Genomic DNA, 12,320 nt, shown 5'->3' on the forward strand with positions numbered 1-12,320 from the left:
GTGATAGCTTGTTAGTTCCTCATTCCTTACCAGGACCTCTTGTTTAAGATAACTCATGCAAGTGGTTACTATGGTGTCTGGCCAGGGCAGTGGTTCCCCTAACACTACTAGAATTTAGTGAGCATGTGGGCAAAGGCTCTGTCGAGAGGCAATGAGGCCAGGTGCGGTTGTAAGAAGCCTGTTCTGAGCAGGCCATTCACCTCCCTGCCCTCCTGGGAAAGCCTCCATTTCTCTGAGTTCAGTTCTGAGCCACCAGATGGGGATGTTGACCCCTCTCTCCTAACGTCTGTACCTAGTTCTTAGGCGTCTCCATTAAGAAGTACTTGATGGGGACTTCCCTGGTGGTCCAGTGGCTAAGACTCTGCACTTGCAATGCAGGGGGCCCAGGTGTGATCCCTGGTCAGGGAACTAAGATCCCACATGCTTCAAGGTGCAGCCAAAAAAAAAGCAAAGGTTTCAAGGCCTGACACACACAGAATTCAAGGGAGAGGATACAGCCCACGCCTAAACTTGACTGAGCTGGCCTGAGTCCTAGCTGCAATTTTGCTAACAGGCTCTTGACTTGGTTCACTATTTGTGTCCTCACATGATAACCGGAATAAGATTTGCTCCTTGCAGTTGGGGTGAGGCATGTGAGTTTCAGCAAGGATGAGACACTGTGTCAATGTATGTCCCTCAGATCTGACCTAGTCAAAACCAAGTCCTATTTGACCCTGTCCTGTGCATGTGCAGTGCTCACTGTATAAAGGTGAGCAGTGCCTAAGTATCCCTTCATCACCAATGGCGAGCTGAGTCAGACTGAACGCCCAAGTTTTCCCCAGGTTACTCTTGGTTTAGGTCAGGAATTGATGCATGCCTACGGGCCTGGACGAAGAAAGGAAAATAAGCCTGAAGATATCAACAAAGGCAGGAGGGGCCCAAGAGCTTGAAAACAAGTCCAATCTGCATACTGAGATAAATACTCAATGACCCAGAACAAATTCCATAGATACCTTGTTCATTCACTCCCCACTGTGCTCTGAGGAATAGATCTTCTCTTGGTGCCCTGAAATCCATTTCCCATAAATATTCTAACCAAAAAGACAGATGAGTACTTGTGTAGAGCAATCTATTGGAGGATATCATGAAAAGTATCTCAAAGTATCTAAGTTCCTTTCTCTTGCACGTGGATATCCAATTGTCCCAGCATCACTTGTTGAAAAGACTGTCCTTTCCCCATTGAATTGTCTTGGTACCTTTGTCGAAAATCTGATGACCGTTAAAAGGTAAGGATTTCTGGACTCTCAACTACTTTCCATTGATCTAGCCTCATACCTTGATCTGTGCCTTCTTAATGTCTTCATAGTAAGTTTGAAATTAAAAAGTGAAAATACCTCCAGCTTTTTTTTTTTCAAAATTGTTTTGCCAGTTCCAGGTCCTTTGTCTTTCCCTGTACATTTTAAAGTCAACTTGTTGATTTCCACACACACACACACAAATTCAGCTGGGATTTTGATAGAAATTGCATTGAATTTACAATCAATGAGGTGAGAATGGCCATCTTGACAGTATTGAGTCTTTCAGTCCATGACTATGGAACTTCTCTCCATTTATTTAGAGCTTTAATTTCTCTCCACAATGCTTTGTAGTTTCCAGCAAACAAAACTTGTATTTTTTGGTTAACTTTATTACTAAATATTTTATTCATTTTGATGCTCTTGTGAATGGAATTGTATTAATTTTATCTGCAGATTGCTCATGTACTAGTATATAGAAGAAATACAATTGATTTCTGTACGTTGAGCTTGTGTCTTGCCACGTTGCTTATGCGTTAGTGCTAGTAGGTTTGCGTGTGTGTACTTTGGGGATTATTTACATAAAGATCATGTCATCTGTGATTGATAGTTTTATTTTTTATCCATCTGGATGACTTTTTTTTTTTTTGTCTTACTGCAGAAGTGGAAAAAGTGTTCATTTTGCCATTCTTTTGCTCCTGATCTGAGAAAAAGAACAGTCATTTTTTCACCACTAAGCACGTTAGCTGTGGGCTTTTCCACAGGTGCTCCTGTTACGTTGAAGAAGTTCTCTATTCCTCTATTCCACCTCTATTTCATGAGAGGTGTTTATTTTTTGTTTGTTGGTGGTGCCACGTGGCATGCGGGATATTAGCTCCCCAACCAGGGATCGAACCCAAGGCCCCCTGCAGTAAAAGCACAGAGTCCTAACCACTGGACCACCAGGGAATTCTGCTTGTTTTTAATCATGAATGGTGTTAGATTTTTTTCAGGGTCTTTTCCTGCAATGTGAGTGATCATGTAGTTTTGTCCTCTATTAATATGATGCATTACTGAGGTACAATTATATATATATACACACACACCTGGTCTTTGTCCAGGTATAATAAAGTATGTGGGTATATACCTGGTCTTTATCCCAGAGTCCTGGCACAGAGCTCCCAAAATCCTTGGAATTTCACGCATCCTAGGAGTGTTTTTTGTTACTCATGACGAGCCCCTTTGGACCACACCTGAGTTTATGCTGATGAGGTGATTCTTTGGGGGCCCTTCCGTAGGTGCAGGATGGGGGCTGGTTGCCAGAGGAACCAAGCATGTGACTAGACAGTTACAACTTCAGCCTCACCTCCGAGAGGGGAGCGAAGCTGGAGACTGAGTCAGTCTCTACTGCCAAGGATTTGTTCAATCATGCTTACATAACTAAATCTTGATAACAACTCTTGAACAGGGTTCAGGGAGCTTCCAGGGTGGTGAACACCTGGATGTGCTGGGAGGGTGGCGTGTTCAGATGGGACCAGGAAGCTCCATGCCCCACCCCACCGTGCCCTGTGCATCTCCTCCAGTTGGCCACTCCTGAGTTGCATCCTTTATTAAAAAACAAACAAACAAAAAACTGCTAAAGTATATATAAGTGCTTTTCTGATTCTGTGAGTTGTTCTAGAGAATTATCAAACCTGAGGGAGAAATTTGGGAGCCCCTGAATATGTGGTCAGCTAGGCAGAAGTGTCAGAGCCTTGGGGACAGCCGAGATTTGTGGCTGGCAACAGAAGTGGGGACTGTCTTGTGGGACTGAGCCTTCAACTTAAGGGGTCTGTGCTAACTCTGGGTAATTAGTGTCAGAATTGAATTGACTTGTAGGACAACCAGTGGGTGTTGGAGAATTACTGGTGCTGGAAAACAGCACGATTACATTAATTGATTTTTGGATGTTAAACTGTAAAAGGAAAATCAAAATTCAGTTGGTATTGCTAAGAGAACGCTCTTAAATGGAGCTGCGAGACTGCTAAAGAAGTGAGACTGAAGCACGCCTCAGGCTGGATGGAATCTGACCTTTGACCTGATGGAGTCATCCAGAACACCTGCCAGAAACTCAAGATACTTATCAGACCCTTACCCTAAAGTAACTCATGACAGTGTATACGAATTAGACCCCTGCCCTAAAACAACTTGTGATTCCTTAAGGACAAATATTTTCTGACTCAGTTAGAGTCAATCACAATTCTCACCAAGCAAATTTTAACAGCCTCATGGCTTTTTGTCTTCATAAGTCCCTGAATCCTTCTCTTCCCTGGAACCTGCTCTTTCCAAATTACCTGAATCTGTGTTTCCCAAACTGCAATTCTTAACACCCGTTCCGCCCCCCCCCCCCCCCCAAAAAAACCCCTCTTTTCTTATTTGCAGTCTCCTGAAAAAACTGATCATGCATTCCTGGGACAAATTCTGCCAGGGCATGGTGTATCATCCACTTTATATGTTTGTTTTCTCTGGATTCAGTTCGCTAATACTCTGGCCTCTATGTTCACGAGGGATATTTGACTATAGTTTTCTTTTCTGTGATGTCTTTGACTTTGGTATCAGAGTCATACTAGCCTCATGGAATGAGTTGGAAAGTGTTTCCTTCTTTATTTTCTGAAAGAATTTGTGAAGGATAAGTATTATTTCTTCTTTAAATATTTGATCAAATTCACTAGTGAAGCCATCTGGGCCTGGATTTTTGAGGGGGCGGGGGAGATTTTAAATTACTAATTAAATTGTTTTTATTTGTTACAGGTCTTTCCAGATTTCCTATTTCTTCTTGAGACAGTGTCGGTGTGTTCCTAGGCCAGTGTCTTCCTGTCCTTTTCCCCTGAGTGGTTTAATTCTCCTCCTTTTGCAGTTAATGTTCACTAATATGGAATGTGTTTTATGCTGGAAGAGGCAATATTTCCTTATTTATTCTTGTCTTCACTACTAAATTTAAACTCGTGATTCTCATGAGTCGTTGCAGAGCATGACCATACCCATCATCCTATCATACATTTGAGGTGGGGATGGTATTTGTACAGGTACAAATGCAGGAAATTCTTGGTATGAGTACCTTCTGCTCGGACGCATAGAACACATCTCAGGTTCTTTCATGGTAGCCGACAGTCCTGTAGCAGTAAGGGAAGCATACAGACATCTGTGCACTGCACTCATTGTTCTGCAGCCAGAAAACAAATAACGACGTCCCAGTAAGGGGCTTTTTCAAGCCGGTTATTATGTGTGTAATTTTCTTTCTTAAAAAAAAAAAAAAAAAGATTAATAGCAGTGACAACCCATTGCGAGCTGGCTATTACCCACAGATGAATGACCTGGCCAATTTAAAGACCAAAGCACAGAGGAGAAGGCTGTTTAATTGGAGAGAATTTCATAAATGACCACTTATGGCATTATTAAGGCAATTCTTCCCTCTCTATGCCAGAATAAGTGATTTCTTACTGGACACAGAAGCCAGCTTTTGAACTTTTTACCTCCTTTAAGGACACTAGCTCAGTACTTCGACTCCAAGAAAAGCCTTTGAGCCAGATATTTAGTAAAAAGAGAAAACAACAAAACTTCAGCCTACAAGAGTGGCTAGAAAAGCAAAAAGAAAAGCAAGAAAAAACATGGGGGGAGATTTTGGTGATTTTTAAGCTTTGGACAGGTTTGGTGTGGGGATAAGTTTGCATCAAAGTTTAGGACACAGAGATGTGGCTCTGTGCTCAAATCAGGAATGAGGAAGACTTTTATATTCTGTATCTGTGTTCTAGGTTTTAAATATTCTCTGAGGTTCCTTCCATGTCTACACCTCAAGATTCCAGGGCTGCCAGTCTGAATCTATTACGTTTCCATTTTTTCAAAATCATAATAGAGCAATAATTATTTACTCTCTACTTCCCAAGAGTTATCATGTAGCTCAGATCTATACTGGCTGTAATATAATAAGAAATATATTTGGTCTTTGTCCCCAGTTCCTGGCACAGAGCTCCTAAACCCCTGGAATTTCCTGAGTGAAAGGAGTATTCATAGCAGCCCCTCTGACCACTCCAGAATTTATGCTAATAAGGATAAATGGGGCCACTTGCCTGGTGGTACAGTGCCGGGGTCCAGCCCAGGCAGGATCCAGGGAGTCCCTTGGGAGGGGTAGAGTCGGCGAGAGAAAGGAAGAGACAGGAGGCAGTGGAGTTGCAGAGAAGTGGAGAGAGAGAGAGAGAGAGAGAGAGAGTGTGAGAGTGAGAGAGAGTGAGAGTAACTTTAATTTTTGCTCCGGTCTTATATATCTTACATCGTATTATGTGGATTTTTCCATTAGGGGCCCCATATCCCTCCCCCAAATGTCCCAATGACTCCGCTGGGGGCCTGTCCTTAGTCAGGTGACGAGTCTTCTATGTAATCATCAGTTCTCATCAGTTCTTCATGTTCTTGTCCATAAACAATCGAACAATTTTTTCCCCATGCTTAACATTACCATTCTTGTTTTAACCCTCCAGTGGTTACAAGGGGGAGGAGAACACAGGATAACAATCTGTAAGGGCAGGCCTCTCAGGAGCCACAGGCTTGAAGTGACAGACACATTGTTAGCAGGTTAAGCTTAATTAGTGAGCTACATTCTCTATGCTACGTGACAGCAGACATACAGGACATGGACATAACATAGATACCCGTAATACTCCGTTCTTATAAGGGAAGAGTGCATGGGATATTTTATAGGCAACTTTGGTTTGACGGACCCTCACTTCAGAGGTTTGGGATAATTGTGATTGGGTGAGGCAGCATTCCTGATCACAATGCATGGCCCATTACGGGCCGAATTGCCAGCATGACCCAAGGGTGGGGATAATAAGTTTAAACATTCCTCCATTACCCGGGCCCCCTAAGGGTCTAAATGTGATTTGCGTGTTGTACCAAGAATTTCCCCACCACCAAGACAACAGGGGGGTGGCCACCATTCTTGAAGGCGGCGTAGGCGCCCCTTCACCCAGAGAGCTCATCATTCCTAGAAAGAGGAGTACACAAAGGAGACTCATAGTGAAACTAAATCTCGGAGAACTCCGGTACTTCCAGGATGCCTGCTTTGCAGCTCTCCCGAACCGAAGATGCCTTCATCGGAATTCCCGCCTTGCAGGCCATTCCCGGAGTGCTCGGCCTTGCCTGAGCCTTTAGGCAATCCCCGAATGGCTCCCGGCAGTACAGTGGTTAAGAATCTGCCTGCCAATGCAGGGGACACGGGTTCGATCTTGGGCCGGGAAGATCCCACATGTTGCGGAGCAACTAAGCCCGTGTGCCACAACTACTGAAGCCCTCGCAGGCCTAGAGCCTGTGCTCCGCAACAAGAGAAGCCACCACAATGAGAAGCCCACTCACCACAACTAGAGAAGGGCTGAGTGCAGCAACGAGACCCAACACAGCCAATAAATAAATAAATACATAATTTTTTTTAAAAGGATAAATGGAGGGACTTCCCTGGTGGTGCAGTGGTTAAGACTCTGTGCTCCCAATGCAGGGGGCCTGGGTTCGATCCCTGGTCAGAGAACTAGATCCCACATGCATGCCGCAACTAAGGAGCCCTGCTGCCACAACTAAGACTTGGCCCAAGCAAGTAAATACATACATACATACATACGTAAAAAAGGATAAGTAGGGAAGGGGGAGCTGGAAACTAAGGTCTATAAACTCTCTTGAACAATGGGATTTAGAAAACTCCCAGGATACTTGCTGGGAGGGTGGCTGGAAAGGGGGAGGGGAAGCACCAAGCCCCCCTGCCCCCGCCCCATACCTTGCCCTGTGCATCTCTTCCCTTTGGCTGTTCCTGACTTGCATCCTTTTTTCTTTTTCTTTTGTTAATTTTGATTGGAGTATAGTTTCTTTAAAATGTGTTAGTTTCTGCTGTACAGCAAAGTAAATCAGTTATACATATACAAATATCCACTCTTTTTTAGGATTCTTTTCCCAATGACATGTGTCCTTTATAATAAAGCATAATAGTAAGTAAACTGTTTTTCTGAGCTCTGTGAGTCATTCGAGCAAATTATTAAGCTGGAGGCTGGGGCTGTGGGAATCATTCCCACCCCTGGCTTTATAGGTAGGTGTGCCAGAGGTATGGGTGGCCTGGACTTGCAACTGGGTCTGAAGTAAGGGCGTTTGTGGGATGGAGCCCCCAGACCTGTGAGTCTGACGCTGACACTTGGTGCGGAACTGTTGAGGGTAAAAAGCTCATAGGCTTGTCAACGTAGGGGAGATATATAAAACGATGGTCCTTTTGTTAGAGAACTGGTGACTGAAACCACCTGCCTTGGCCAGGCCCACTTGCCTGAGTTGTCTCACAACAGGAGGTCCTGATAAGGAACACGGTGCTGCCTCCGAAAACTAATCAGGAGAATTCGGGAGGGGCCAAAAGAGGGAGGAGACATTGCATCCATCTTGGCCTAGAGAAGCACAGATGCACACGCCACCAGGAAGGACCCTGAGTCAGACTGTGGGCCAAGCAAGATGATTGGCCAGAGACAACCTGGAAACTAACCCCATCACCATAAAACCCAAGACCATGAGCCACGTGGCAGAGCAGTTCTCCTGGGTTCCCTGACCCTCCTGCTCTCCACCCGCAGCGCCCCTTCCCAATAAAGTTTCTTGCTTTGTCAGCATGTGTATCTCCTCAGAAAATTCATTTCCGAGTGTTAGACAAGAGCCCATCTCTCAGGACGTTCCTGCAACACTTTCTCCTTGGAGTTAATCTAGTTGTGAGAACAAGAAAAGTGCGCAGGAAAAAGGAAGCAACATAGGATGTGGTACAGCCCATTGTAGGAGCTTCAATAAAGCCAGGGACCTGTTGTGGTCGGGGACATACGGGGGCTTCATAAGGAGGTGGGACTGAAAGATAGGTAGGATTTGAGTAGAAAGAAGGGGAAAGACAGGACATTCCAAAAAGAAATTCAGTATGAACAAAGTCAGAGGTGCTGGAGTAAGTAGAATGTATTCACGGAGCGAAAATAAAATAAGCTTGTCTAGAGAAAAGTGTTGTGTTTTGGGGCTGGTGGAGCAGAGGAGGTGTTGCAGTGTGAGGCACGGTGGAAATCAGGTCTTTCAAGTAGATGGATGCTAGGCTACAAAGTTTAGGCTCCATCTGGTAGGAAATTAGGAACCACCAACACTTTCTAAACGAAGACATTTAATGAAAAGTACAATACCCCCATCTTCGATCAATTGTCAACCATCACGAAAGAAGTAGTTAAGCAGTTCATCAGATAGGATTTTTAAAAATTGATCTCTCCTTGTATTAATTTTCTATGGCTGCTGTAGCAAATTGCCGCAAACTTAGTGGCTAAAAACAACATAAATCTATTACAGATCTAGAGGTCAAAATCCACAATGGGTCTCACTGGGCTAAAATCAAGGTGTTGACAGGGCAGACTCCTTCTGGGGACCCTAAGGGACAGTCTTTCCTTGCCTCCCCAATTTTGCTGTTGGGAGAGACACTGTTTTAGGAAAGATCCCTGGTGTTCTCCTTACTTGCTGCAAGTAATAGGTCCTTCCTTCTCCCGATCTTTTGGCTCAACACCCACCAAGAGGCAAACAAAAGGGCACAGCACAGTATAGTTAAGGGACTTCCCTGGTGGTCCAGTGGTTGAGAATCCACCTTCCAATACAGGGGACACGAATTCGATCCCTGGGTGGGGAACTAAGATCCCACATGCCATGGGGCAACTAAGCCCTGGTGCTCTAGAGCCTTTGGGCCACAACTAGAGAGCCCACATGCCACAACTACTGAGCCTGCACGTCACAACTAGAGAGAAGCCTGCAAGTCGCAACTAAGACCTGACTCCAAACTAAATAAATACATAAAGCATATTAAAAAAAAAAAACCAACAACAGTGTAGTTAAATTAAATCCTCAATATAGATAAGTGAAGTCTGCAAACAAAGGAAATTAGCCTTGGAGAATCAGGCCTTGGAGGGCTTGGTGGCACCGAGCGACTGTGCTGGGGCCCATCCAGCATATTAAGTATTTAATATGAACAAACACAAATAATCATGCCCTGTATTGGGCTCTTCACCTTTTGCTAGTTTCCATGATTACACTGATCCAGAGAGGAGTAAGATGATAGAGCGGATCTCTCAGGAAGGAAAACAGCCTGTATACCATCCTGCAGAACTATGGGACAAGCCAAAAAAACCGGTAGAAAGAATGGATAAACAAAGCGGCCATCAGCCACGGCAACCACCCCCATGGTGCACCCTGAGGGGAACCCAGGATGGAGATAAACAGGATACTGGCTCAGATAGTTAAGCTGCATATCAAAGGAAAAATTGCAATAAGCCCAGACTCCTGCATCTTCCCATACACAGAAAAGCATTAATTTCATTACCTTGAGATGTCTGATTTTCTTTAATTAACAGTAATCTTTTGATCTTCCGACTACCTGGGTTTTTTCTGCAAGAATTCCTATATATTCTGGCTCCTCCCTTACCTCTTCAGAACAGTCCCTCAGTTCTATCTGAGAGGCTGCGTCCCAGCTTAAGACCTGAATAAGTCCACCGAATAACACATAATTCTCAACTTTTAGGTTGTGCATTTTTTTCTTCTGTCGACACTAAGTCAAAGTGAAATGGAGAAGGACCCTGTGGGGGTACAAAGGGCTTTCTGTGTCCCCTGTTTCTTATTTGTAGAAAAAGGCTTTTGTCTCATGGGCCTTTCCTGAGTTCCAAAGAGTAGATTCAAGCAGTTACTAATTAGGGAAGTGAACAAATGCAGGAATAAAGGAAAAGCAGTCAAGAAACAATAGCTCAGCATAAAAGAGAGTCCCAGTTCCTCCTCAAGGGGTGTGCAGGGGTATACAGCACAATCTGACGTGTGTCAAGAACTAAGGCCCCCACTCAGGTGGAGGAAGGTAATCATATGCTGAGACCCCAGAGGCTGTTGACCTTTTCTGACCCTCACGACGTCAATCAACTAACACTTGGACTCTGTCCACCTTTGCCCCAATTCTATGCTGAATTCTCTGCTCAAGCCCCTTCATGAATAGCACGCAGGCTTAGCTTAAAGCACAGCTTCGAGAAAGATCCCAGGTGTTCTCCTTACTTGCTGCAAGTAATAAATCCTTCCTTCTTCTCCTGTTTGGCTTTGAAACAGGAGGGAAGGGGGCAGGGCACAACCTTTGAAAGAATGACACAGCTTGAGGACATAACATAAACTGATTAGACCAAAATGGGTCCAAGATGGTGGACAAGTCAACTTCCAGGCACCATGACAGTTCCAAGGCGGACCATGGGGATCAAAAAGTGGGCAGTGGGACTTCCTAGGTGGTGCAGTGGGTAAGAATCCGCCTGGCAACGCAGGGGACACGGGTTAGATCCCTGCCCCAGGAAGATGCCACATGCCATGGAGCAACTAAGCCCGTGCGCCACAACTATTGAGCCTGCGCTCTAGAGCCCGTGAGCCACAACTATTGAGCCCATGTGCCGCAACTACTGAAGCCCACGTGCCTGGAGCCTGTGCTCTGCAACAAGACAGGCCACCTCAATGAGAAGCCTGCGCACCACAAGGAAGAGTAGCCCCCGCTCGCCGCAACTAGAGAAAGCCCGTGTGCAGCAACGAAGACCCAATACAGCCAAATAAATAAATAAATAAATTTATGAAAAAAAAGTGGGCGGTGGCCCAATTCTGGAATACTCTGCTCACTCATTGGCCTATGAAATTACCCATCCTTACAAAAACTGACAACCCCCATACCCTGGGGCCTTTCTCACCTTCTGAGATGGCCCACACTGCCTGTGGAGTGTGTTTCTCTCTAAATAAATCTCTAAATAAACTTCTTACCTATCACTTTGTCTCTCACTGAATTCCTTCTGTGATGAGACATTAAGAACCTGAGCATCATCAAGTCCTGAAACCAGGTGTGTGATCTCAGTTGGAAGATCTTGGGTTTTGGCCGGGTTTGAGTCCCGGCCACGTGGGTTCAAGTCCCAATCTGAGGTGCACGGTTTCAGCTTGGTTGTGTCTTTTGGCTCAATACCCAAGAGGCGAACCCGATTTTCGGGTCACAAAAGGGTTTGCTGCTGCCAAGGCAATGACCTTCAGTCTAAAGTAAGTTCTGGACGCAAAACAAATCATTTCCCACAGAACTGAGCGCACACAGCATAGCTATGGATGCAGCCACTTGCAGGAGGAGCCCCAGCCCAGACTCCCTCTGACAGCAGCATCTATCCAACAGTCTCCTTACCCAACACGCCAGCTGAAGACATTTGCTGGCTCCTCTCTTATTTGAATGGTTGTAACCACTCAAAATAAGTAGAGGAAAAAAATATTTTCCCCTCCCAGTGTCTACAAGATGAGTCATCCAAAGACTTTGCTACTCAGTTCATGTAACAATTATCCCAAAAGATCCCTTTTAAAATGTAAATTAGAACAAAACCAATTTTAAAAAGAAGTCAAACAGCCTTAGAATATAAACAAAGAAGATTGAAGAACTAGGAATATCTGACAACATTTTAAGGAAGAAAAGAAAAAAGGAAGACCAGTGAATTTAAATGAAGCCAAAAAGAAATGCCCAAATGAGCCTCTTTTGGATTTGATGTCTCTAAAACAGAAATCAGCTTTTCCTTTAAATTATCACACAGAATTAGGGCAGAACTACTCATGATAAAAACATCAAACCTTCCAGATTTAATAGCAGTTCAGAAAACCCAACAGTCACAACCAGATGCACCAGGGAAGAGCTGATGGCATATTCAGATCATTTGTAAACGAAGTTGAAAATTGTCTCAAGTTTGAAAGCCACTATGAAACATAGTTTTTTGGCTTACCAGATTAACAAAAATGAACTTCGTAATGTACTTAGTAATTAAAGTTTAGTGTATTATGGATCAACAAAAAGAAATCACACTCCAGAGAGCGAGAAGATAAGTCATGGGCTAGGAGAAAATATTTGCAAAAGATATGTCTGATAAAGGACTGTTATCCAAAATATAAAAAGAACAAGGAATTTAACAGACACCTCACCAGTGAAGATATACAGATGGCAAACAAGCATATGAAAAGATGCTCCACATC

General features: G+C 44.2%; 1 non-coding gene across 1 annotated transcript; it reads left to right on the forward strand.

Moving 5' to 3' along the window:
* The first annotated feature begins 335 nt into the window (after positions 1-335).
* TRNAA-UGC (transfer RNA alanine (anticodon UGC)) lies at positions 336-408 on the forward strand. Its single transcript has one exon. It is a non-coding gene; the product is annotated as a tRNA-Ala (tRNA).
* The last annotated feature ends 11,912 nt before the right edge of the window (positions 409-12,320 follow it).

The sequence above is a fragment of the Hippopotamus amphibius genome, chromosome 17 (genome assembly GCF_030028045.1).
Source record: "Hippopotamus amphibius kiboko isolate mHipAmp2 chromosome 17, mHipAmp2.hap2, whole genome shotgun sequence".
Classification (NCBI taxonomy): domain Eukaryota; kingdom Metazoa; phylum Chordata; class Mammalia; order Artiodactyla; family Hippopotamidae; genus Hippopotamus; species Hippopotamus amphibius.